The sequence below is a fragment of the Chamaea fasciata genome, unplaced genomic scaffold, assembly GCF_029207755.1.
Source record: "Chamaea fasciata isolate MVZ Bird 193981 ecotype frontalis unplaced genomic scaffold, bChaFas1.0.hap1 SCAF_1, whole genome shotgun sequence".
NCBI classification, from domain to species: domain Eukaryota; kingdom Metazoa; phylum Chordata; class Aves; order Passeriformes; family Sylviidae; genus Chamaea; species Chamaea fasciata.
This window is the reverse complement of record NW_027094086.1, coordinates 102,057,453-102,080,839: the sequence shown is the minus strand read 5'-3', so window position 1 is coordinate 102,080,839 and position 23,387 is coordinate 102,057,453. Positions and strand designations below refer to the sequence as shown.

The 23,387-nt window shown below is 37.6% G+C and overlaps 1 long non-coding RNA gene across 1 annotated transcript; it reads left to right on the top strand.

The window, feature by feature from the left end:
- Positions 1–1,692: 1,692 nt before the first annotated feature.
- On the top strand, positions 1,693–16,229 carry LOC136285183 (uncharacterized). Its single transcript, XR_010719375.1, has 3 exons — positions 1,693–1,768; positions 14,045–14,182; positions 14,949–16,229. It is a non-coding gene; the product is annotated as an uncharacterized lncRNA (long non-coding RNA).
- Positions 16,230–23,387: the final 7,158 nt, after the last annotated feature.

Here is a 23,387-nt window from a genome sequence, read left to right as displayed (position 1 = left end):
GATACTCAGGATTGGTGAAGAAGAAGACTTTGCAAAATAGTTCCTGGTGGTAACTGTTCTATTATGCAAACTTCCTTGACACCAAACATTTCTTGTGTCTTATTTTGGTCATGCCTCAGATATTTTATAATGTAGTAGGCTGCCTTTCAAAAAGAATCAGCCAGGATTTTTTTCTTTCATATTTCTTTAACCTGTATTTTACAATACAATTCTACTATAAGCATCTGAAAATGTCTTTACTTCTGCTGATAAAGCTTTTTTTTTTTCTTTTTGTAATTTAGTGGGACAGTTATTTTAACATAACACTTATTGTTAGAGGCTTATTTACCAAAAAAAACTCATCATTAATGGTTAGAGCCCTGAACTAGAAGCTGTTCTTATTTGCATTACTGTAACACCCTCAAGTCTCTTAAGAGATTTTGCACTTGCCTTTGTATTACACTAAGATACTATAGACAAACAGTGAGATGCCATTTACCATTCCTATCCCTGAAGAGCCCTCAACCTTCTTGTTAGTTGCCTGACTTGTATGTTCATTACTTTTTCTTCTTTCCCTCTCATCCATATGCAGTTTATTCTTTTCTTTATTTCACTATTTTTACTCATAGGACTCATCCCTACCACAGAAGTTTTTGAAAACAGCAGTTACATTATTCTGGCACTGTACAAATACCACAGTGCCAACTTCAAATACTTACAGTTTAAGATATAGGCTTGCTTCTGGGGTGGGTTTATTTAAAGAGGGAATTGTGCCTGAATATGAATATGAATGGAGCTAGACTAGTTTTATATTAGTTTCACTGTGAAAACAAACTTTCTTACTCAATCCTACATCTCTATTTACTTTCTGTTTATAGCCATGTAATTCCATACACTTTGACAAAATGAATTATGTCTCATGCTAGCATTAACAATAAGAGGAATAAATGCAAACAGCATATTATACAGGTAAACACTACAGGACATGGCCATTAGAAGATATACTGGAATGCAAATTGTATGCTTCAGATGCTGAAAAAGATTATAATGTGCTTGTGTTTGGTTATTTTTATTCCTCTCGATTTAGTCCAAAGTACCCAAGATGCTTGGTGGGTCTGTTACTCTGAGATGGATAACACGATGCAATTACTTTAGTAGAAGGAAACACTTGCCTCAAACTGTACGGAAGTCAATTTTATGCAGTTCAATTTGGATTTCAAAACAGTCTCCTACATGCAGAACATAAACACCCTCCCTCTTGTCTAGGTGGAGGCAGTAAAATGAGGCTCCTAATTCACACTGGGTGGTAGGAGGCATGCTGGAACAGGGACCCACTGCTGCAGTCTGCAAGAGGAGGGAGACCCAGGAACCTGGGAAAATGGTGCAAAGCTGTAACAGTTAGTACTGTGAGTTTTGTAATGGCTCTACTGATAATTGCAACACTGGCCAATAAAAGCTGACTTTGATTTTGTCTCCTTATTTCCAGATTTTGATTTTATTTTGCTCTTTTTCTTTTATTATTCATCCCCCTACTTCAGGCTGGGGGGTTTTGGGGGGTTTTGTTTGTTTGTTTGTTTGTTTTTGTTTGGTTTTCTGTTTGGTTTTTTTATGGTCCTCATCAAGCAGCTGTTCCTAATGTGGGCACCTGATCACTGCTGCTTTTCATTTGCCATTGCCCCTCCAGGACTCTCATGTCATTAACACCTGTTTCTTAATCTTTTGGGTGGTTGCTAAAAGGCACATTAACCAGATCCTTCGGTGTCATCCACAGAAATTACCTATTTCTAAGGTAAACAAAGACTAAGACTCCAATTCTAGTATCTTCCTTTTTGCCTTTCTTCTGTTTTTAGGTTTGCTTTTTTTTTTTTTTTTCCCTAGCCTCTTCCATCATAGGAGGGCAAAATACCTGGTCCTTTTCTTTTAGATCACCTGTCAATTCTTACTAATAGTCCACTCTCTTGCCAACCCACTAGCCACTCACCCACCAGCAAGTCAACAGCATTCTTAGTACCTGCTTTTATAGTGAGTACATGCAAAAAACTCTGCTCATTAAACAACTGTAAATTCAACTTTTTGGCCTCTAATTTTTTTTTCAATTGTTTGTTGAAATGAAGAGACATGGACCCTTCCTCTGATTTTGCCAGTAGTTACAGCCTGCAGTTTTACCTCTGTAAAATTACATTCTAGTTGGTGAGTTAGATTTAAGTCTTACAGTTCACACTGCATTGGTCAATGCTCTAGTCCTCCTCTAAAGTGTCATTTTAGTTCATGTAAGAAAGTCATAACTAGTGCTATTGTTTTTAACTGTAATTGTTGGAATGTTTATTATTCTACATAGAAAATACACTCATTAGATGGAACTCACTCTCCAATAAGTTTGTTTTGGCAGAGCTTTTCTTGGCGGGCAGTAAGGAGGACTGAGTTGTTTATTTTTTTGGAAAACTTTGATAAGATGTTTAAAAAACTTTATGGAAAACAATAGTAAATCTAAATCCCTCTATTTTTAATAGGCAGAAAATGCAATTAACCATCTTTCCCTAGAGTAGCAATATAGCAGGCTCCAGCAGGTGTGTTACTATTGCAATATCAAAATAAAAAGTCTAGTCAGCCTTTCACTATAAAAATAAGTGAAATGCAGAGCAGATGCTGTAATAACCATTAATTTACATTCACCAACTATATTTGTTGTAAAAGTAGATGAGGACACTGGAAAAACAAGTTATTTTTTGCTCTTCCCTCCAATATCACAAGAAAACTACTGTAATGTGTTTAGCAGAGCAATGAATACATATTGGCCAAATTTATCTCTGCTATAACCCTGCAGAAATGTAGAATGAATTTAGTTCTAAATTTTACTTTGTGGAAGGAAGGATAAAATTAAAGGAGTTTATTGAACATCACCAAAAATTTTCCAGATCTGGTACTGAACCAACTTTGAAAAACTTCACAAGGAAACTAGAATGATATGCAGATTTTACCTAAATTTTACTGTTCAGAATTTACACTTGTAACTTTCTATTAGAAACAGATTTTTATGAGCAGTGTAATAACCTATACCCAGAGGAACTCAAAAAGAAAGTAGCATTTCTTGGATGCTGATTTCTGTAAGACTTCTGTGCTTACCATTGGGGTCTTTGTACTGATTATAACATGCAGTTTGTCCCTGCAGAACTACAAGTAGATGTTGGCACATCTAGACTACTGAGTGAAAGGGCCGAGAGTATCCTAAGTTCTACAGTAGGTTTCATGAGGGAAAGCTCAAGTGTTGTATATACAATTAAATGAACTTTTCCATAGGGTAATTTATGCTATTTATTTATTTTTGGAGATGAAAATAAAAAGCTGAACCAGCCTTGCCAGATTGCTGGAAGGGCTGAAAGTCCTCACTACAAACCACACTGTTCAAATACTGAAATAATTTGCCCTTAAACTCATAGGATTTGTGTCACTCCTGTCTGTTGTGTAATATTTGACACCACTTTTGACTAATGGCAAAGGATAAGAAGCAGTGAAATAATTTCAAAGTTATTCTTGACTTCATTTTTCATGAGATACAGTTATTAAACCTGAATTTTAACTTCTGCAAAGTTGTCTTTCTGTATTGAGACTACAGTCTAACAGATCGTGGTTCTAACACATCAAGACATACGACTTTTTCTCTCTGACTGTTATTCATGCAGGTGGGTGTTTATGATATTTTGTCTATATTTTACTCTTTTACAAATCAGATTTTTTTCTTAAGCCCTATTATATATCTGCCTCAGTTTTGAATGGAAAGCTGATTAATGTCTTTTACTGGTGACTTGCTAGACCTGTGAACCACATCATGCAAATTGCTTCAGCTGGCTATGAAGCCAAACTTTCAGATTTTCCAGGGAAGCAAAAAAAAAAAAGCGCGACACATCAAATAAATTATCAGAGGTTCATTTCAGTAGAAAAATTTGCAGAGGCTTTTGTTTTGTGCCTCTTATTTTTCAATGAAAACAACTAAGAAAATTCAGTACAGATTTGCTGGTAAATTTAGTTCAAGACAGGCATTTTTCAGAGAGCAAAAAACACGCTTGAAGTCTTTTTTCCAGCTGGAAGTGTAACCATTGTGCTGCATCCTTATTTTTAGTGGAAGAGCTAGTGCTTGAGAGTTTCATGCTGAGAAAATTTGAGCAAGGTGAGATAAGTGGTCAGACAGTGACTTTCAGTGAATCTCCCCCATCAATCACACAAAGGATGAGGGGGGGAGGAGAGAGAAAGAGGGGGATTCTCAGATGAAATGAGGAGAGGTATGATGGTTTGAGATGCTTCGGGAAAGAAAGACACCTTTTGATAGAGACAGGGCAATAAAGGGAAAGGATGGCATCTATGTATGTGTCACTTTTCAGTGGTCCTGTGTATGGTTCTGGCTTTAACCCTGACACAGAGGGATATTCACACAACTTGACTGTGGTGATTTTACATTGTCAGCTGCTTTCCCTGGACTCCCTCTGTTGTCAGTGGAAAGCAAATATTTCTCCGGAGGGTAATTCAGAAAAGAAGCCTAATTTAGTTGAGCAGAATTGGTCTTTAGAGAATTATCTACTTTTCTCCATTGCCTATGGAGGGCAGCTAAATCTAGGTTTAAAGATAAATGGTGTGATTACTTTCTTTTCCTCAGTAGTTCTGCTCTAACTTTAAAAGTCCCAAGTAGCTGGACCATGTGATGTTTCTTCTGGAGATCTGTCAGTACCCAGATACACACAAGGGAATGCAGTTCAGATGCCAGACTTGAAGGGCTTAAATTCTTAGATGAAATGCATTAAAAAGATGTGGAATCCAAAAGCTGAATCTCTATTAACCGGCTGGTGATGGACTTACAAATAGGATATAGTCACAGGGGCTATAACCAGACTACAGGATTGATCTTGAGTGGCTCCATGAGGCAGAAAAAACACTTATCATATTCTGGACAAGTATTTTATATCCAAAATGCTATCCAGTAAGGAAACTCCTAACTTTATTTGCATTGAGCATACCACCACAGAATGGTGTTTTCAAGAAAATGTCAGTTCAACACTAGTTATGTCTACCTCAACAGGTAATGCAGTGTAAAGCAAGTAGGTGTGTGGGATAGACGAGCTGACTGAGCATCTTGAACCCATTGTGCTTGGTTCACAGTGTGAGTTTGTGTTGTCCCTTGGACTAGCTTTAGTGCATTAGTTGCCTTGAATGGATGCACACACACACAAGCTAGACATAGCAGTAGAGAATGCATTTTCTATTTTTGTCATTATTATTTTTATAGTACATTTTTGTCCCTTTTGCCTTTAATTTTTTTGCACATCTCATTTATTCTCCCTCACTTTCAGTTATTTTTATCATTCTTCTGAGGTTAGTACGACTTCAGAGAAAAACTCACGTAGCCACATGGACTCCACTACCCACTGGCCAACTGAACAATTGCACTTTAACATGTCCAGTGTCTCCAGACAGCATGAATTGTGAAAGAAACAGGGTGAAGCTAAAATGTTTGTAGTCTGTACTCCCTCTCATCCTGTACATACAGCATGAGCATCTCATGGCACGTATGTACAGCTTTAAAGCTTTCAGCTTCCCATTAACTTTGGGCACAGCAAAAAATAAATTATTATCTTCTGGTCCTGACAGTGTAACATAAAACACAACTAACTCCACAAACTCCACAAGAACTTGGCTGGGTTTTCAAGTGCAGGTAATTAAGGACCTGCTAACCCTTATCTGTGGCACAATTCCAACAGTACTGTTCTCCTGCTGGCCTACTATTGCTATCCCCAGAAGATCCAGCCCCTGAGGAATAATCATCAGCAAATTCCATTCAGGCATTTGCCTGTCTCCCAAGATTCTCCAAACGGTGGTGAGGTTCCTGTTCGTGTGTTTTTTAATGCAAAGAGCAAGCAGGGATTGGTGACTATCAAGAGTATCTGAAAGACAACGAAGCACAACCTGGGTAGTATTTCAAGCAGGAGTGACCTGAAGTGGGTGTTTTCAAACCATGCATTTTTTTTAGAGCTGTTCAGGTATGATGCATTTTAATTGGAATTTGGAAAGAGTGCCAACAAAAACACAGATAGGAAAGGGAAGAACAGTTTATTGGTCTTGCCTTACCAGAGAACTTGTGGTGGAGAAATGCACATTCTCATTGCACTCGCTGTGTCATTTATTAATATTGCAGCAGAGGATGGTACAACTGTAATCATTTGTGATTTCAATAATTTATATCAATACACAATTCATGAATTTTGTGTTTGCACATTTGGAGAATGCTACAGCTGAAGAGGATCTACTGAAAATGTAAGAGATGAGTATTTCTAATCATATCCATGTTCTTTTGAGTTCCCTGCAAGAACAAGACAGCTGCAAAATGCAAAGATCCAGGTAATTACTGGCATCAAAACTGCTGCAAAATACATTAATGAATGCAGGTCATAAAACAAGAAAAAAATTACCCATGAACCTGAGTGTTGAAAACAGTGTGTAAACATTGTATTTTTAGCTCTTGAGTAATCAGAGAGCACAAAATCCATCTCTCTTAGAATGAAATCAGCAGCTCACCTTTCTTTCTTTGAATCTTGTTACGTAAGTATGTGAATTTATATATTTGTGTCATGTGTATAAAATGAGCTCTCTCTCTCTCTTTCTCTCCCTCTCCCTCTTTGTCTTTAGTAGACTCAGTTTCCAAAGCACAGTATATCAAAATGCCAACACAAAACTTCCTAAGAATATGCAGCAGGTTTTGGGCAGTAGTTCTCCACTGGATGTAAAGAGAGGCAATCTGATGTGATGCCCAGTAAACGTCAACTACCACTTCGTAAATCTTAGTCTCAGGTGCATAGTGGTTCTTAATATCTTTTGGGGATAATAATGTGGGTTGCAAGAGATTTTTTTCTTCTGGGTTTTTTTTTTGGTTGGTTTTTTGGGGAGGAGGGTTTTTTGTTGTTTGGTTGGGGGTTTTTTGGGTTTGGGTTTTTTTGTGTGTTTGGTGTTTTTTGGTTTTTTTGGGTTTTTTTTGTTTTGCTTTCAGGTTTTGTTGGTTGGTTGGTTGGTTGGTTGGTTTTGTTGTTGTTTTTTAGTTTCAAAACTTTGGGATGCTGGGGTGTTTTCTGATGAAAGCCCAGTTCTGTGGGCATTTAGAACAAAGCTGCTGTAAATGCCGAGAAAAAAACACACAAAATAAAAGAATTAACTCTGCTGCTAGACTGCCATTTCATGGACCCAATTATGCCTAGCAAGAACATAACTGTGTAGGAAAGCTGGGCAGATTCTCCTCTGCTGGGAGACCAGCTATATTTGAAAAGACAATGTGTCATCTGTCACACTCAATGGCATGAGAGCTTTCTTTTCTGGACATAAAATATAATCATTGCCAGAGGTTGGAACTTGGGCTTGGCTCTTAAATTTATTTATTTATGTTATTTGTCATGAAAAAATGACAAATAGAGGCAAACATCTTCAAAAGAAAACTGATGACCAGATCAGAAACAATAGTTGAAATAAGATGAGAAGATTAGAGTGGTTTAGATTTCCTTTGAAGAAAGATCAGCTGTCAAAATTATTGATAGTTTAATTTGTAAGTCTTTTTGTGCCAAACTAATTTTCATTGATGACATGAAAACTTTATGACTTAAAAATTAGGATTTCATTTTTATAGGTGATTTCAAAGACAATTTTTAAATAAAATTTCAAAGTTCCTGTTCAACTGAATAATTCCTGCCTCAAGTTTACTGTTTATAGTTATATGTTTGCATAGACATTGCAAACAGTTTTAACAAAATCAGATCATTTGGGCTGCTGTCATTTGAAATTAGCCTATTGCCTCAATTACTCTTAAGAGTAGTAAAGGTGATAGTCATAAAAATACACTACCATGCTTATTTTGCAGTCACCACAAATGGTAGTGCAACAGCAGATCAGAAATTTTCAGAAAATGTTCATACCAGTGTAGACTGAACATGAGGTTCCTCAGGAGAAACGAAAATATACTGCTGAATGTGCTTTCAGTTTTTCTTCAAACAGAGAGAAAAAAAAAAGCCCCAAGAATTATTTATTGCTTGGGTATGAAAAGGGTCATTAAGAAACATGGCAACAATGAGAAATTCTAACATTACATATATGTTTTTCATCCAAAAAGCTAAACTGTTCAAGTCAGTCATCAAGGAAAAAGAATCTGAATAACTACAAGATCATCTTCTTGTAGAGAAAAAAATTTGACAGTTGCAATTTTTTGTTTGATACAGCTCTGCCAAAAATAAAAGGAAAAAAAAAAAAGAAGCAAAAAAAAATCCTGGTAGTATGTGTTGTTGAGAATCCTGTTTTATAATGCACACCATATAAATTGCAAAGACATAAACAAAGAGATTCTAGTAATGTCCTTATCCAGATGAGCTGTGCTCTCATGATTAATCATGTCATCAGAAACCTGTGTAATATATAGTGGCCTGTCTTATTTATCTGTCCGTTAGGCTATCAAATGTTCCCATTTCATTAAGTGCTTGCTCTCTACTGAAAACATAGTATTTTGCATCACTGTGGGCTTTTTCCAGGGCTCCATCCTCCAAAGCCTAGTAGCCCCATTTAGTTCCTGCTATTTTCCAGGCAGTGCTCTCTCTCAGCAGTTCTCAAGCTCCCACATCAGGGCCTTTTCACCTGTAAGGACAAATTTCGGATTAGAAGGCCTTCATTAGGGGGCTATACTTTTTCAGTATATATGTTATTTGTAGGAGTTATATAATCTGTAAATAAGGCTAGATGTTTTCTAGAAACCTAAATGTCCCTTTTCTCCCTGTTGCACCTAGCATATGCCAACTAACTGGCATCATGAGGGTGTCCCTGCCGCAGGGAAAAACTTTCTGTCTTGAAAGAAAGATTTCTGAGGGCAAATCAGTGTCCTTTTCTTCAGGGTATGGTACTTCCTGGAGGCAAGTTCACAATTTAAGCCCTCTGTAGTCAGCGGAGAGAGGTATTTCCAGAGGCCAGATCTGAGTCACAGCTAGGCTTACTTGTCCTTTGGAAATGCCTCTATGTTTCTTCTGACTGCATTAGAAGCCTAAGATGATCAAAGCTACAGCAGAGGCACAGAGAAGTGGAGCAACCAAAAGGGTTTAGTCTGGCAGGAGAGCTGCCAGGTGGGGGTGCAGCAGCCTCTGATCAGACTTGTCATGAAGTGATGGGCAGTAAAGTTGTCCTGACTGCTACAGAAAAGGAAAGGTGAGGAATACACAGTTGGAAATTACTTTTAAAAAATCACTGAACATTAAAAAATGTGACTTGAAGGATAGAACAAATTGGACAAATACTATGTTCCTACTCTTCATTCTTCCAGGTCAAAAATTATCAGTCTCTAATTTTTGTGCAATTTTCTGGTAGCTGACATTTTCAGAGGAGAAAAATGACAGCTTTAAAGGAAGGAAAAGGGGAGTAGAGAATGAAGAAGACGAAGTTAAAAACACGACAGGTTCCAAGAGATATGAAAAGTGAGCAGGGTACAGGAAGATTTGAAAGAGCAGAGGAGAATTGTGATCAAATTAATTTGATCAAATTTGATGAAGTTAATTAGTTTTTCAAGCATAAATATGCATAGGACGCATGGTATGTGTGTGCACATAAGAAGAATAGAATCAAGGAAAATAACAACTGTCACCTCCCAAGGCTGTATTAGTTGTACATAAACCATTCTCAGTGAGATAACTGTTCTTAAAAACTTCCACTGATGAAGGACCCCCAGTCTTGCCTGGAAGTGTATTATGCTGTTTAACCATTACTATCTGTTCTCCTAACAGCTACTATAAATCTTACTTGCTGTAGTTTAACTTCATTCATGTCCTATTCATTGTGGAGAAGGAGAAACAGGACATGCTTCTCCTCTATTCTACAGCCTGCTACATATTTAAACAGTTATGGTGTTAACTCTACGGTGTTAATTCTTTTCTCTTGTCTTTACAACCCCCTCTTGTCCAGATATATTTCCTAGGCTTCTGTTATGCCCAGCTGTTTTCCATCTTTATTAACAAACATGCTCAAAACTGCCCCAAAACCTCCACTCAAGAGCATCTATCTGAATTTCTGAGTAAAAATATGTCCCTATGTTGATAGGCACGTTCATTTGCACGTCTTCTTATTCGTAAGAGGGGACCTCTATTGATTCATGTCTTTAAAATCTACTCTAATACCCATTTTATCCCCATGGTTAAGCACATAAGGTGCTGTCTTATGGCTGAAATTTGACTGTTCCTGGAAAACCATATCATATATTTCTTGTCATGTAATTGCCTCAGGGGTTTTTTTTGTAATTCTGGTCCCAGTCTCTTAGTGTGTTGCAGTTACATGCACCTTGAGCTCATCAGACAATGGAACAATCTTACTCTCCATTTCATCTTTCTTGATACTTGGGCAAACACTGAAACAGCCCAGAAAAAAAAAAAAAAAACCTGCAATACCCCTTGGTATATCCATGTCAATAGCCAGCCACTGAAACAGCCAGTTTCTCTCTGACTATCCTTTTCCAAATACTCTTGTGACCACATTTGAGTACTTTCATCAGGAAGCAATGATGCATTTAGACATCTTTTTCCAGGATGCCCAGTTCATCCTCAGCTCTCATTTTTGGCTGTACTTCATAATGCACATTGATATTTGTACAGCTGCCTTCTATCTTCCTGGATGGCGAATAAGGGCCTGATTATTTTCCAACAACTTTTGTAATTACCCTTGAAGAAGTAAATTGCTATCTATTATGTACAGTCCATCTGTCATTACGATAACTGTTCCTCTCTTCATAGTATTTTCATGTTGGCTTTAACTGGCAAGCTTTTGTAGACTGGCGAAGATTTCATGAACTGTTGTCTGTGCTGTGAGGAACAAAGAACAAATTTCAAAGGTAGGAAGACAACACTAATGAGTTTAGCTGCTTCTCACTCACTGTAAAGGTGTTTCTCATAATATGCTCTGGGTCTATGGTTTGTTTGGTTTCTAAAAATCTCTTTACTGATGCATGACATGAAGGAAAACTGGCTTTTCTAGCATATGTTTTTCTATGCAGCCACCTCTATTTGTATGAAAAAGAAGTAAGGAGATCTCATAAGGCAACTTATTTTCTGTGCAAACTCTGTGTACCTTTAGCGTGCCTCATTTCAGATTGCTGGCTGGAGCAGAATTTTCTACTTGTGATGTTAGCCGGCACATTGTGTTTGCTCCCACCTTGGAATAAAATAAATTCTCTCAGGAAATATACTGCAAAATGTTATTAAGAAAAGTTTAGAAGAAAAATTCCTGGAAATGTAATAAAGTATAAATCTTTTGATAGCACCTTGTAACAAAGATCTGTTATTCAAGTCGCACAGATTTAAAATCTCAAGTAGGTTTGAAGGGTAGAGTTTGAGGAAATAATGTTCACATATATGCAGCATGGAACGTCATCACTAATATAATTAGAGGCCTTATTTCTCCACAGACTAGTCAGAACTTAAAAAATCCTTACAGAATGTAACACCTTCAAATTTGATTCTCCAAAGTGTTAATTAAGCTTTCTTAAATTTGTGGGATGTCCTTTGGTTTGGTTTTGGTTGGGGTTTTGCCTTTTTATGTGTTTGGGGGTTTTTGGGGTGGGAGGGGGAGGTCTGTTGTTTTGTTGTGGTTGATATTAATTTTTTGTGGTTTGGTCTTAATTGTTTGCAAACAGGGGTAGGAACCTTTGCCCAGAATTATTATGAGGCTTTCGGTGAGAAATACGGCTTTAAGTGAGATATATGAATAAAAGAGCTCTGGTATTTTGATTGTTAATATCCAGCTAAATCTGTTGGAGCATTTCCATTTTCTGAAGTGGCAGCATTGTATTAATTTGCTTTTCAGTCTGCTGTAGCAATAGAAGTGGTTAAAGAAGATTATTTTTTGAAGTATGGTAAGGTCTTCGTTTTAGAGAGCATTCAGGCATTGCTTATTTAGCAAACCATAATTTGCCATTTGCACCTATCTCCATTTATGCTCTGCAACAGAATTGACACTCTGCCTTGATGTGTACTTGAGATTGAGGTGCTGACAGTGTTTCAGGACTACCAGGGAGCTCCCCATTTTAAATCAGGAATGAGAACTACAGAAAATCATAGTGAAAACACATGTTGAGGCACCAGCTCTTAGGTGCCTCATAACATTCACATGAGGAATTCTGACTGCTCTTAGGCAGTTCTACTGTTCCTTTTGTAAAATGCAAGATTATTATTCCTTATAAACAGGGACTTCCAGATCTAATAACCCTATTCTGCATGCATTTAAATTAATTTTTACCTATTTTAGATTTAATTTGTTGATTTATTGCTTTGTATTTTTTCTTTTTTTTTTATTCTAATATCAAATAGAAAAGTAACTCCATATTTTTTTTTTCCGGATGCGTCTTTCTTTTAGTGGTAAATACAATAGTGTATAGGTGATTTATTGGTTTTTACAAGGTATTGGAATCCTTTGCATCTAGAGCATTCACTAGTTTGAAAGATCATTATTTGTTGAAGATCAGTTGGTGCTCAGCAAAAGTTTCAGAGTTCACTGTTCTAGACAAGGAAGATGCATTTTGAAGAGTGGTAGTTGATTGGGGACTTGGTGGAACCTATTTAGATTGATTTGGATGAGAAGATTTGACAGTTTTAAACAAATACCAAATTGCCTTATATTTTCTTGCTACCAGTATCCTCATGGTAACCAAGAACTCTGACTCATGATGCTGCTCTAAAGGCCTTCAGTTATTTTAAATCAACCACTTTCTACTACTACTTTCTGACTTTTCTCCTTTTCCTGCAACTGCTGCAGATTTACACAGCACTTTCTTGACTTACTTCCCCTTCAAGCACTTGTCTGAATTCTTCTCAAAAGGATTCACTTTTCCAGACATGCCAGTTGCCCCACCAGTTATTGCATCAGAATTTCCCTAGGTTTTGAAAACACTGGATAAGTAAGTTCTAAGTTTTTATGAGGAAAAAAAAAAAAAAGGAATTTACTCATGGAAATATATACAGAAAGCTCTTTTTGAAACTGGTTGATTATCCTCCTCCTTGGTGAGCAGAAGGGAATTTTGGTGGTTGCTGGCAAAAGAGGTGATATAATATTAAGCATGAAAACCAGACTCAAAGGACTAACATAGACAAAACAAAGAACTGACAAGTTCTTTACTTATATCATACAGATTGTTATACCAAAAGTTATGCTATGTAGAAACTTTAACAGATGTTTCCTTTTTTTTTTTTTTCCTTAGGCTGTGAGAATCTTGTCTAAATCACTTAACAACTGATCAATTCACTGGAGTACAGACAAGCTGAGTCTCCAGCTGAGTACCCTCGTAGGCAGCTTCAGTGTTATTGCATTACTCCGATCCTTTTCTGAATCAAACTTTGAGCACAGGCTTAATTAAGGGGTCAAATTCTGTTTTGTTGCTGCTGGAAATTTAGGGTTGACTAAATTGAGCTTGTTTTAAATAGTCACTGAGGTTAAATTATGGTTTATGATCTGCTTACTATAGAAACAGATTTTAAAAGATATTGGGAGGAGAATTACTTCCTTTCCAATAGTCTTTGGCAGTCGCATTAGCATTTTTAAGTAAACACTAATAAAATTCCAAATTTAAGCCCACTTTTCATAACCATGTGGATACAACTTGCTGATGAGAAGTTGCTGTGGAAATGAATAATCAGTGGGAACTGGCAAAATTTATTTTCATTTGAATGGTGTGATGGTCCAATTTACACAGCTTCAATAGTAGGAGACTACTGAACAGTGATTATCATTTATTCTCTCAGGAGCAATGAAGGGCTTTGTCCAAAATAATCAGAGTGTTGGCTATAAGCCAAGAAGAGGGAAAGAGCAACACATGGTGTTTTGTGAATTTAGATAGTAGTACAGCTTCTGACTCCAAAAAGATCTGAGGTGAATGGGTGGGATGGAGAGTGCAAGGGGAAAAGTTGTTCTAATACTATCATTTCAGAACAAAAATAGCCAGGAGATCAGACTTCCTTGTGTATGCATCTTTAAAACAAACAAGTCTTCTGTCTCTTGACTACACTTTCTTTTTTGTGCTCAGGAGGAATAAACAGTACTTTCCAGCCTTTTCTCCATATGATTCAAGCATCTCCATTCCTGGGCTATGTGAGAGATCTGTCCACTGATCATGTCCTGGTCATCTCATTTCAAATGCAGTGTTTAAAACATGAAAGATTGGGTAAGGATACGAATTGCTTCAATCAGTTTCATTTTGTTTTGTGGTTAGTTGCCTCTTTCTGTTTCTCACCTGACTGTTAACTTTATCTGAAGGGATTAATACTTGGAAGTGGTCTTGAAACTCCCACTAGGTAGGCAAAGAAATGTTTCACGATCCTGCAGTGCCGGTGGACTTCCTGCTAGGTGGTACTGTTAATGCCACTGCTCTACATCCTGAATTTTTTTCTCAATCAGGCATCCAAAAGGAAGAGTAATAATGTGCTGTCAGCTGGAAGGAAGGAAGTGAGCTCAATGAAATTTGTGCTCTTTGTGAAGGGCTGCAGTTCCACTGGATTGGCAGCTATTGTATCCATTTTTGTTGGTTGAGGTGGACTAATTTGGAGGTTTGTTTTTTTTTTAACTACTGAAATAATTTAGTGAAACAAGCATCACATTTTTTATATAGTAATCCAGTACAAGAGTTATTGATGCCCTATTATGACAGAGTTTTTTACTTACTGGATTCTACACACTGCAGCCCTTTGAGATGCATCATCAGAGGAAGGAGATTTTCAATCATACTGAGGATCTTAATTTTTGTAACCATTCTAGGAAAGGCTCCGGGCAACTTTTATCCAGCCTGAGGTGCTACACATTAAACAGTCTTGTGAACCCTGGAACTAATGAAGCCAGATTTCCTACTTCATTAGCCTTACACTTTACTTCTCATTACTATTTTTCATTTTTCAAGTTAGTTTGTTGTATTCATTATGTCCATCCCTCTACAGGAGTTGCAGATGAAGTTACTGAAGAGGAGCTGTGTTTGCAACAGAAAAGAAAACAAAGCACATTGAGCTACTTTCATTGTTTTTAAAATCTAAGTCAGTTGTAGACAGACAAGAGACAGACTTCCTGAGTATCCCACCCACTGCACTGCAGAGATAAGGTGAATGACAGCCATTGTGATATCACCTTGGGGAACACCTCCAAACAGCTAGTCTTTAATGGCTCTCTTATCTTCATACAGGGTGATTCATACATTAATCAATTATATATGGCATAAATTGTAGCCCAGTAAGAATTATTTGGGCTCTTTTAGGACTGGAATATGACTTTTTGCAATCACTAATAAAAGGCTACAGCTTTATGTTGGCCTGACAGCACAGGTTGTCAGGAATTAACTGGGTTTGCATTGGCCGAGGCTTGTAGCCGGCTTATTGCTTGCCAGCAGCCACCTAAGTTGATGGGCTTTCTGCTGTGAACTTCATGGACAGCGAAGGACTGACAGACCCCCTTGTCCCTGTGGACACAACAGCAGACCTTTGCTTAAGTGAGCCTGTTGCGCAGTTTTCAAACCTTGGCTGAGAGCTGATGAAGAATGAGATTGGGATAAGAAAGCTAACAAAATTAGTCCCAAGAAGACTCGAGGCTTAACAGGAACAATATCCTACTATTAATGTCTTCCCATTAAGGACTTAAGAATACTACCGATGTGACCCCCCACCATCACTATGAGATGAGGGAGACAAAAACAGTCAAGCTTAGGTACACCTAAATGGTAAAGAGGATTGGTATAAGTCCATTTTGTACAAAAAATGTAACTGCACCATCAATTAAGTTTTTATGCATTAATGACATCATTGTGGTCTATTGGAATGCTAAAACAGTAACTGAAGTAAAAATTAATTCTTAGCTCAATAGACAATGTGTAAACCTTTGCTCATAAAAATATTTTAATATTAAAAAAATAACGCAAGAAAAGTAAATTTGATGCACCTTATTTTGCTGAACTAACACAGTTGGACTTGCCCTTTGTTCTGATTCTAACAAGATGAAGCAAAACAAAGCTTAGTGCCTCGCTCTCTGATTAGCGGAAGTGAGACATTACCAATGTCACTACTCAAGGATAAATTGGTCTTTCCCTTTCTTTGACATTCCTTGTCAAAGCTTTCATTTACTAGGTCTCTGCCCTTCAACCCCAAACTCCTTTCTCCCTAACTTGGCTGAAATGCTAGGATATTTGTTGTAATGATTGCAAATACTTAATAAATCTATTCTTCCATACAACAAAACTTAGAAAGTGAGTTGGTCCAGGAGGATTCTCTGGTGTCTTTAACATGCCAGCCTCAATTTTCTTTTCTTCATCATGTTTTTTATCATGAAACTGGAAGAAATCTGTTTCTCTCTCAACATTGATGAAAACCCAGCTGTAAATTCAGAAATTTCTGTGGATGACCAAATTCTCTTTTTCTTAACCTTTCCCCATGATTTCATGTGTACAGGTCCTCTTTATTTACTTTCTGAAATTTTGAAAAGCATCTTTTCGTTGCAAAACAGACTAGAATATCATTTTAACCTATCAAAAAATAGCACTGAGGTTGTTTCTTGGTCTTGTATTCTATGAATAGTGTTTCTGAAAAACAACAGAGGCTTTTTTAAATGTTTCCATATAATTCTCTTTATTTGATTTGCTATTGAGGCAACATATTATGCTCTGAGGGCAAGCTTGTGTTCCAGTATACAGGATGCTATTAAATTACCACAGGCATTGCAGAATGCATGACTTACTATGGTCTATTTTCTGCTTTTTGGTAGTGTATGTGTTATTTACAGTACTTGCTATATTAACTTCTTCCTCACATCTGCCATGCCATGGTCAAAGTAAATATTTTGCATTACAGTATTGTAGTAAAATATATTCCATAGTGAGAATGAAGTAAATAACCCATACTAGAAGTTTACTTTCTAGTTTCTACTGAACTGAGGGCTTTTTTGTTTTGTTTTGGTCTTAAATCTCAGAGCACAACTGTTGGAATAAAATTCACCTCTAATTAAAACTGGCCTACCAGGCTTCTCTTTTTCCTTATAAAATATTCTTGTGTAACCAATTCCTACACTTAGGGCATGCAAATCTACTACATTTTGAAATCAGTTTTTCTAATGACGCATCTGGCAAAAACAAAAACATAATTCACAGCCTGCAACAATTTGTGAAGTATTTAACAGTTTCTCAACTTACTCCTTTCCTAAAGAAGTTTTAAGGTCATTCCTCACTTGATACAGTTGCCCAAAAATAAAAAACTGAGCATAACTTCATGACAGAAATGGGGTGCAAGGGTTCAGAAATCATAGAACTGCACCTTTTATAATTGTAGCCTGCATTAAAAAGATACTGAGCTCAGCCGGGAGCCATATCCCAGATTAAATATCTTTAGGAAAGAATTTTGTTGAGAGTCAGCAATTTCCTCCTCCCCACAAAGAACTTTAGCTTTTCTTGGGATACACCATTTGCAGCGTATAGCCTCAAGTGTAACACAGATTTCTTTGGCTTAGCATCTTAAGTAGGTGATATTTGCAAGAGTATTCCCTTCTTCACTTCTTGCCAAGGCAGGAAATAATATTAATCAGCTTTGCTAAAGTTACTCTGCTCCATTATTTCAGGTAGGAAGGCCCATGGGAGGACAAGGTTAGAACTCAACAGAAGGGAAGGAAAACTTAGGGAGCAGCTAGGAGAAAAAGAAAGGCATGAGGAAACATATTAAAGTGAGAGAAAACAATAATACATGAAGTATAGAGATCCTAATCCACAGTTATGTTCAGGTAAAGTATTAATTTTAAGCCTTTAAAAGCTTAAATACTTTGAGGCATTGAGCTAAAATAATTGCCTAAATACAAACTTGCACTAGTTTAAATAAAAGCTGTCAGGTAGCATGACACAATGCTAATTAAGTCCATACAATTTGGTGTTCCAAAATATGTGTATTTAAGACCTTGGTTATGTTTTTGAATTTTACACAGTTTACACAGTTTACACAGTTTACACAACAGATTTCACAGGTAAAATTAATAATCCAGTATAAATCAGGCAAAAGCACACATCATATTTTCACAAGCAGTGCTTCAGATGTGATAAACTTTAGTTTACAAATGAGCATCTGCTAACATCAGCCTTCAAGTTAGTTCACTGGAATTATATTATCCTTCTGTACTTATGCAGTTGCAAGCTGCTATAGCCTGCTGTTAGGCTTGGTCTTCCCTTCTGACTTCTACTTCATAGAGGGAGAGAACTCCCTTGAGCTCTGTGCCAGTAACTTTACCCATTTCTTCCTTTTCCCAGCTGTGCTCTCAAACTTCTGTCTGTCCTTTCCGGTTCATAGGCAGAGCCTAGGTACATGAATAATAATGTTGCTTTAGTGATCTTTAGTGATTGTATCCCCTTGACTGGGCTGATACATATTGAATCTCAGTTTGAAACATCTTCCTCATTGATATTTGGATTTCACAGTGAGAAACCTCTCAGTATTGTCCCTGATAAGACTCAGAATATTTCTGCAGTAGAATCCAGGACACGGCTTGGAACTGTTGGGGCAGGAGCTACTTCAGCAACGGACATTGGAATTAAAGCATCTGAAATGGCAGGGAGCTTGGAACTAGATGATCTTTAGAGTCCCTTCCAACACAAACCATTCTACAATTCTATGAAATCGTGTCAAGCAAATGTGAATGATATTGTGGCATGCTGAGCAGAATTTCTTAAAGGGGAGGCTAGGAAAAGCAGGGGTTGGGCAGGCATAAAAATGCGATGCATGTTTCATTAAATGCATGAGCAGCCCAGCCCAGCTGCAAGTGGTAGTGTCTTAAAATGTCTTAAAATACTTGGATGAATTTTCTAAGGTGACAAAGTGCCCAAGGGAAGAATGTAATCAAGTACAGCAAAAATTTCACAGGGTTCTAATTTGATTTTGGAAAATCTGAGCTTAAGCCTTAAGTAAATAGCTATCAAAGAGTGGTATAAAACTCCCAAACAACTGACTTGGTAAGTTTGTTCTACTTTAAACACATTTTCCAGAAATTACTTTGTACATTTGTACATACTATACCGGTTTTTATGCATGGAGTAGATTAAGGAACAAAAATACCCTTTTTAAAAAAAAAAAATAGCATTTTTAGGTGAGCATTGTATGTATAATCCTTTTGCACCTTCTTAGACTGTATATATTCTTTATTAACATATTTAAAATAGATCCAGGATCACAGATAACAAAACTGACATAGATATTTTACATTTGATGTGCATACCACTTTAAAATTAAGCTTATTAAATATAATAGAATGATAAATAGGCAGGCCTTCAGCTGCAGACTAAGAGCTGACAGGCTATTTGGTGAACAATTTACTGAGTATCTCACTCCCTCCTTCTTAACCATGGGCATTTTAAGTTCATTCTCTTAACAGGTTTGCTTCTGAAGTGTTTTACTTGGAAGATTTAAACCTGAACTCTATCATATGTCAGCCTACAGCTAACTTAAGCAACAAAACTAAAAGAAGATGCACCATATTTATCTATGTGCACACCTGTATGCATGTCCCCAAGTAGCAGCATCTAAAAACATGTGAATAAATGGCATACTGTGCCTTGTGTAATGCTCTTTTGCTACGGGGTCTTTCATTGTTCCATAGGGTGTCTCAGGATTTTTTTTTTCCTCTCAATTAAAGAAGAATTAATAGCAGGCATCTCCAGCTAGGCATGCGCTAGTCGAGAAAGGTTGTGCAAATGAGAGAAGAGCTTGTTTTCCTCACATAACAACTCCAGTAGGTATATCTGAAGGCTGCCCTCTGTCCCAGCAGGACGTCCTTTTCTCTCCACCTGGGACCCAACGACAGAATTAGCAAGCAAGTCGGAAAAGATTTAGCCTTTGAGGAAAGGGCAGGCTCAGGCAGCTTTGTTCAGACTCGTGGGACAAAACTGCAGCCATTATCTTTTCTCTATTGCTGCCTTTTAAACAGCTCGTCAGACAGTACTTCCACTTTTATGGAACCTAACAAAGACACTGAAGCGGCTGGATGCCTCCCATCATTCATTCCAGAGATCCCTCTAAGTGGCTCCCTCTCACAATAACACTAGCCCTGACAGACTTAGGTCCTTGCAGGACTCAACATTTCTTTCCTTACTTTGATGACTTAGAACAGTAACTTGGAGAGGTCAATACAGCTGTAAATGCCAGTTATCAATGGCCCCACTTACCATCACCCTGGCATGTCACTGCCGTGGAGAATCCCATACAGTCCCTGGGCAAACTCAGCCCAGCCAAGGCAAAAGTGACAGCAATGATTGGTGAGCAGGACCTTGCCCTGTTTTTATCCTGAGCCACTATTCACCCTCTGATCTCCACAGCCTTAAGGTCACCTCGACTTCCCTGCATACTCAAATGACTAATGGTAAATGTTGACCTTTGCAGTTTTACAAAACTGCTTCATTCCCAAGGGACAGGGATGAGAACCTGATAGACCACTGTGTGGAGTTACTGCAACTTGTTTTCTACCACTCTGAATGTGCTGCACATGGCCAGTGAGCCAGAACAGTACTGATCACACCTCACACCCAGTCCAAACACACAATATTCATTTCTCAAATGCTGCCTCCTTGGGTCACCTACTGAGAGAGCTGTTTGTAGAAGAGTTAACAAGACTCAAGGTAAAGACATCAAGAACTAAAAACACAGCCTTTTTTAGTGCTGTGGAATGCACCCAAAGAGAAATTAAGCTGTGCTGGAGACAAAGTCCTGAGAGGAAACTGTGGACTGGTTCTCGACCTTGGTTGTTGCACATTGAGAAGACAATGAGTGTTCTTGTAAATGTCAGTCAAAATAAGACAATTCTTCCAGGCAGAATAGAGTGCAGCAAATAATCAGATTGTTCCTACGTAATTCTTCTTGTGCTGCCAGGTCACCACAGCCAAGACCTCCCAGGAATTCCTTGCCAGGTTAGTCAAACAGCTTGCCAATCATCTCAAGAATTCACAGTCACCTGACCTCATGAAATCAAGAATATAATCATATGTATTAGCCTGCACAATCTCTGCTTACTGCTGTCCATAGTGTCTTGATAGCAGCTGATTGGATGCAAACGTTTTTTCTAAAAGTTATCACTTCAAGACACAATCCTCTTTCCAAAGTTTATCTTTCATCCATCTTCATGACAGAATATTGTTGTTGATCATAATAAATCATCTTCTCAATTTGTATAGAGTTGATTCTTAAACAAATGCCATCTGTCTATTCATTAGAATTCAAATACAAATTCATTTGTATTTTGCTGTTGATCTTAGGTTGATTTAAAAGTGTGGGTATACCTTATTGATGCCATTCTATAGATGAAGCAACAATGCTATGAGCTAGATCTCTTTGAAGCTAAATTAATTCCTAAGCCATTGCATACACTAGAGGCTATGGATCCATGGGGTTTGGTTCTTTCTACACATGACAGTAGTAGAGAGTTGATTAAAACCCAGTCTTCTGAATGCAGTGTCCTGCCCTATGACCCAAAGGATTATTTCACTATTTTCTTCTACTTTACATGTGGCCTAAAATAATTCATATGTTTTATCTCCAGCCCACTCTATACCATTTCAGAAACAGACTGCACTTAACATTATATTTATTTACAGTTTCATAATCTCTTCAGGACTTGAAACAAATGTTATGTCAGCTCTATTAACTGTTACAGGACCTGGACTTAATGAGAATATGTGTTAGATTCTGTCTGACTGTGTTTTCAGGTCTTTTTGTTTTGTTTTGTTGTTGTTGTTGTTGTTGTTGTTGGTTTTTTCCCTCAATGGCTGTACCTTTCAAATTGGTTTTTGAGTTTTGAGAAGGTTGTGAGGACTTAAATTGTTTGCACAGGAGAACTGCAAAGATATAATGTCCATAATAATGCATCCCACTTATCTACTGATGCCTGCATTTTTTGAATTATCAAGCACTTAGGGATGTACAGACAATCAGACAGCTGAGTTAGCTAAACATTCTCAAACTTATTATTCTGCATAAATGCTGGAATAGGTACCAGAATGAACCATCACAGCTTGCTAGTTTTAACCCTAAATTCCCTTTAGTATAAAGCTAAGATGTGGGGAGAAGGAGAAAGTATTCTTCACATTTACATGTTACATGAATCCTGATTGCCAGCCTTCCACAGACTATTCTGTTTTAGCAATAAAATTAGAGTAGCTGGAGGGACAAATGCCCCCTGCTTTACAAGCACCTTGTTTTAGACATCACCAAGAGGGACCTCTGGAGGTACCTGCATAGTTTTGTTTCTACATACTTTCCAATCAGAAAGCTTCAGAATGCCTATTAGTGAAATCCACCATAGCCTTTGAACAGAACTTAAAATACTTTCAGTCAAGCATAGAGTTATGATCCTCATTTTGGTGAAAAATGGAAGAAGGGAGGGGGCAAAAAATAAAGCAGTAAATTATCATGTCTGGCATTACCATCAGACCTATTTGACTTTCATCTGGGAGAGCGGCATTATGCTGTGAATACTAGAGACATGTCCTATCATTTTGCTGGACAAAGTCCCCAAATACCTCTAAATCTTTCAGTCTCAATTAGATTAGTCTATCTGAAAGAAGGAAAAGAAATTCTGAAAGCTAATGCTACTACCAAGTTAGCCTCAGCAGTGTATCTGTACTGGGATACACAGAGATTGATCATCCTAAGGAAGAACAGCAAACACTGCAGGCTTTAGCCCTGCTATGTAAATCCCCTAGCAATTCCACTTCCCTTTTCTCTCCCTGCTAAGTCCCAGGAGATGTTATGAGTAAATAAAAGCTGCTGTCCTTCTAATCACCGTTAAACCCTTCACACCTGATCAGTTTTAGTGGTGCTGAAGAGCAGTGCCAGTAATGTCATAACTGTGTTCTACAGAAGCTGCCCAACTGACTCCTTCTCAGCATGATTTTCCTAAAGAAGAGGAAGCTATCTGGAGTCTGCTAGGAATAAGCTTTTATATAAATAAATGTACATCTAATATATATAAATTGCATTTCCTCCCTTTGCAATCCAGCCATCAAGCCTGTACAAACTTAATGGATAATACCTCAGGTGAGAGGCATGACTGGCTGCTCAGTTACCAGAGGAGATTTAAAAGGTCTGAACACTCCCTCAACCTTCCCTGCCTGTCATTCTGAAACTTTCTCTGTCAGACAGCCCCATCTGCCACTCAGGAAATACATCTGCTTGCCTGTTTATTTTCTCACTTGGGGTTGAGGTCGCTTGCCCTCCTTTTAGTTAATCAAAGGAGACAGTAGTAATCAAAGCACAATATCAGTGCTCTGGGGATGTCTTTTTTGAATAGCCTCTCTGTACGCTGTTCTGCAAATCTTGCAAAGTAATGTAGACATGTACAACCAGAGGAAAAGAACAGGGGAAAAGGTTTGGTTT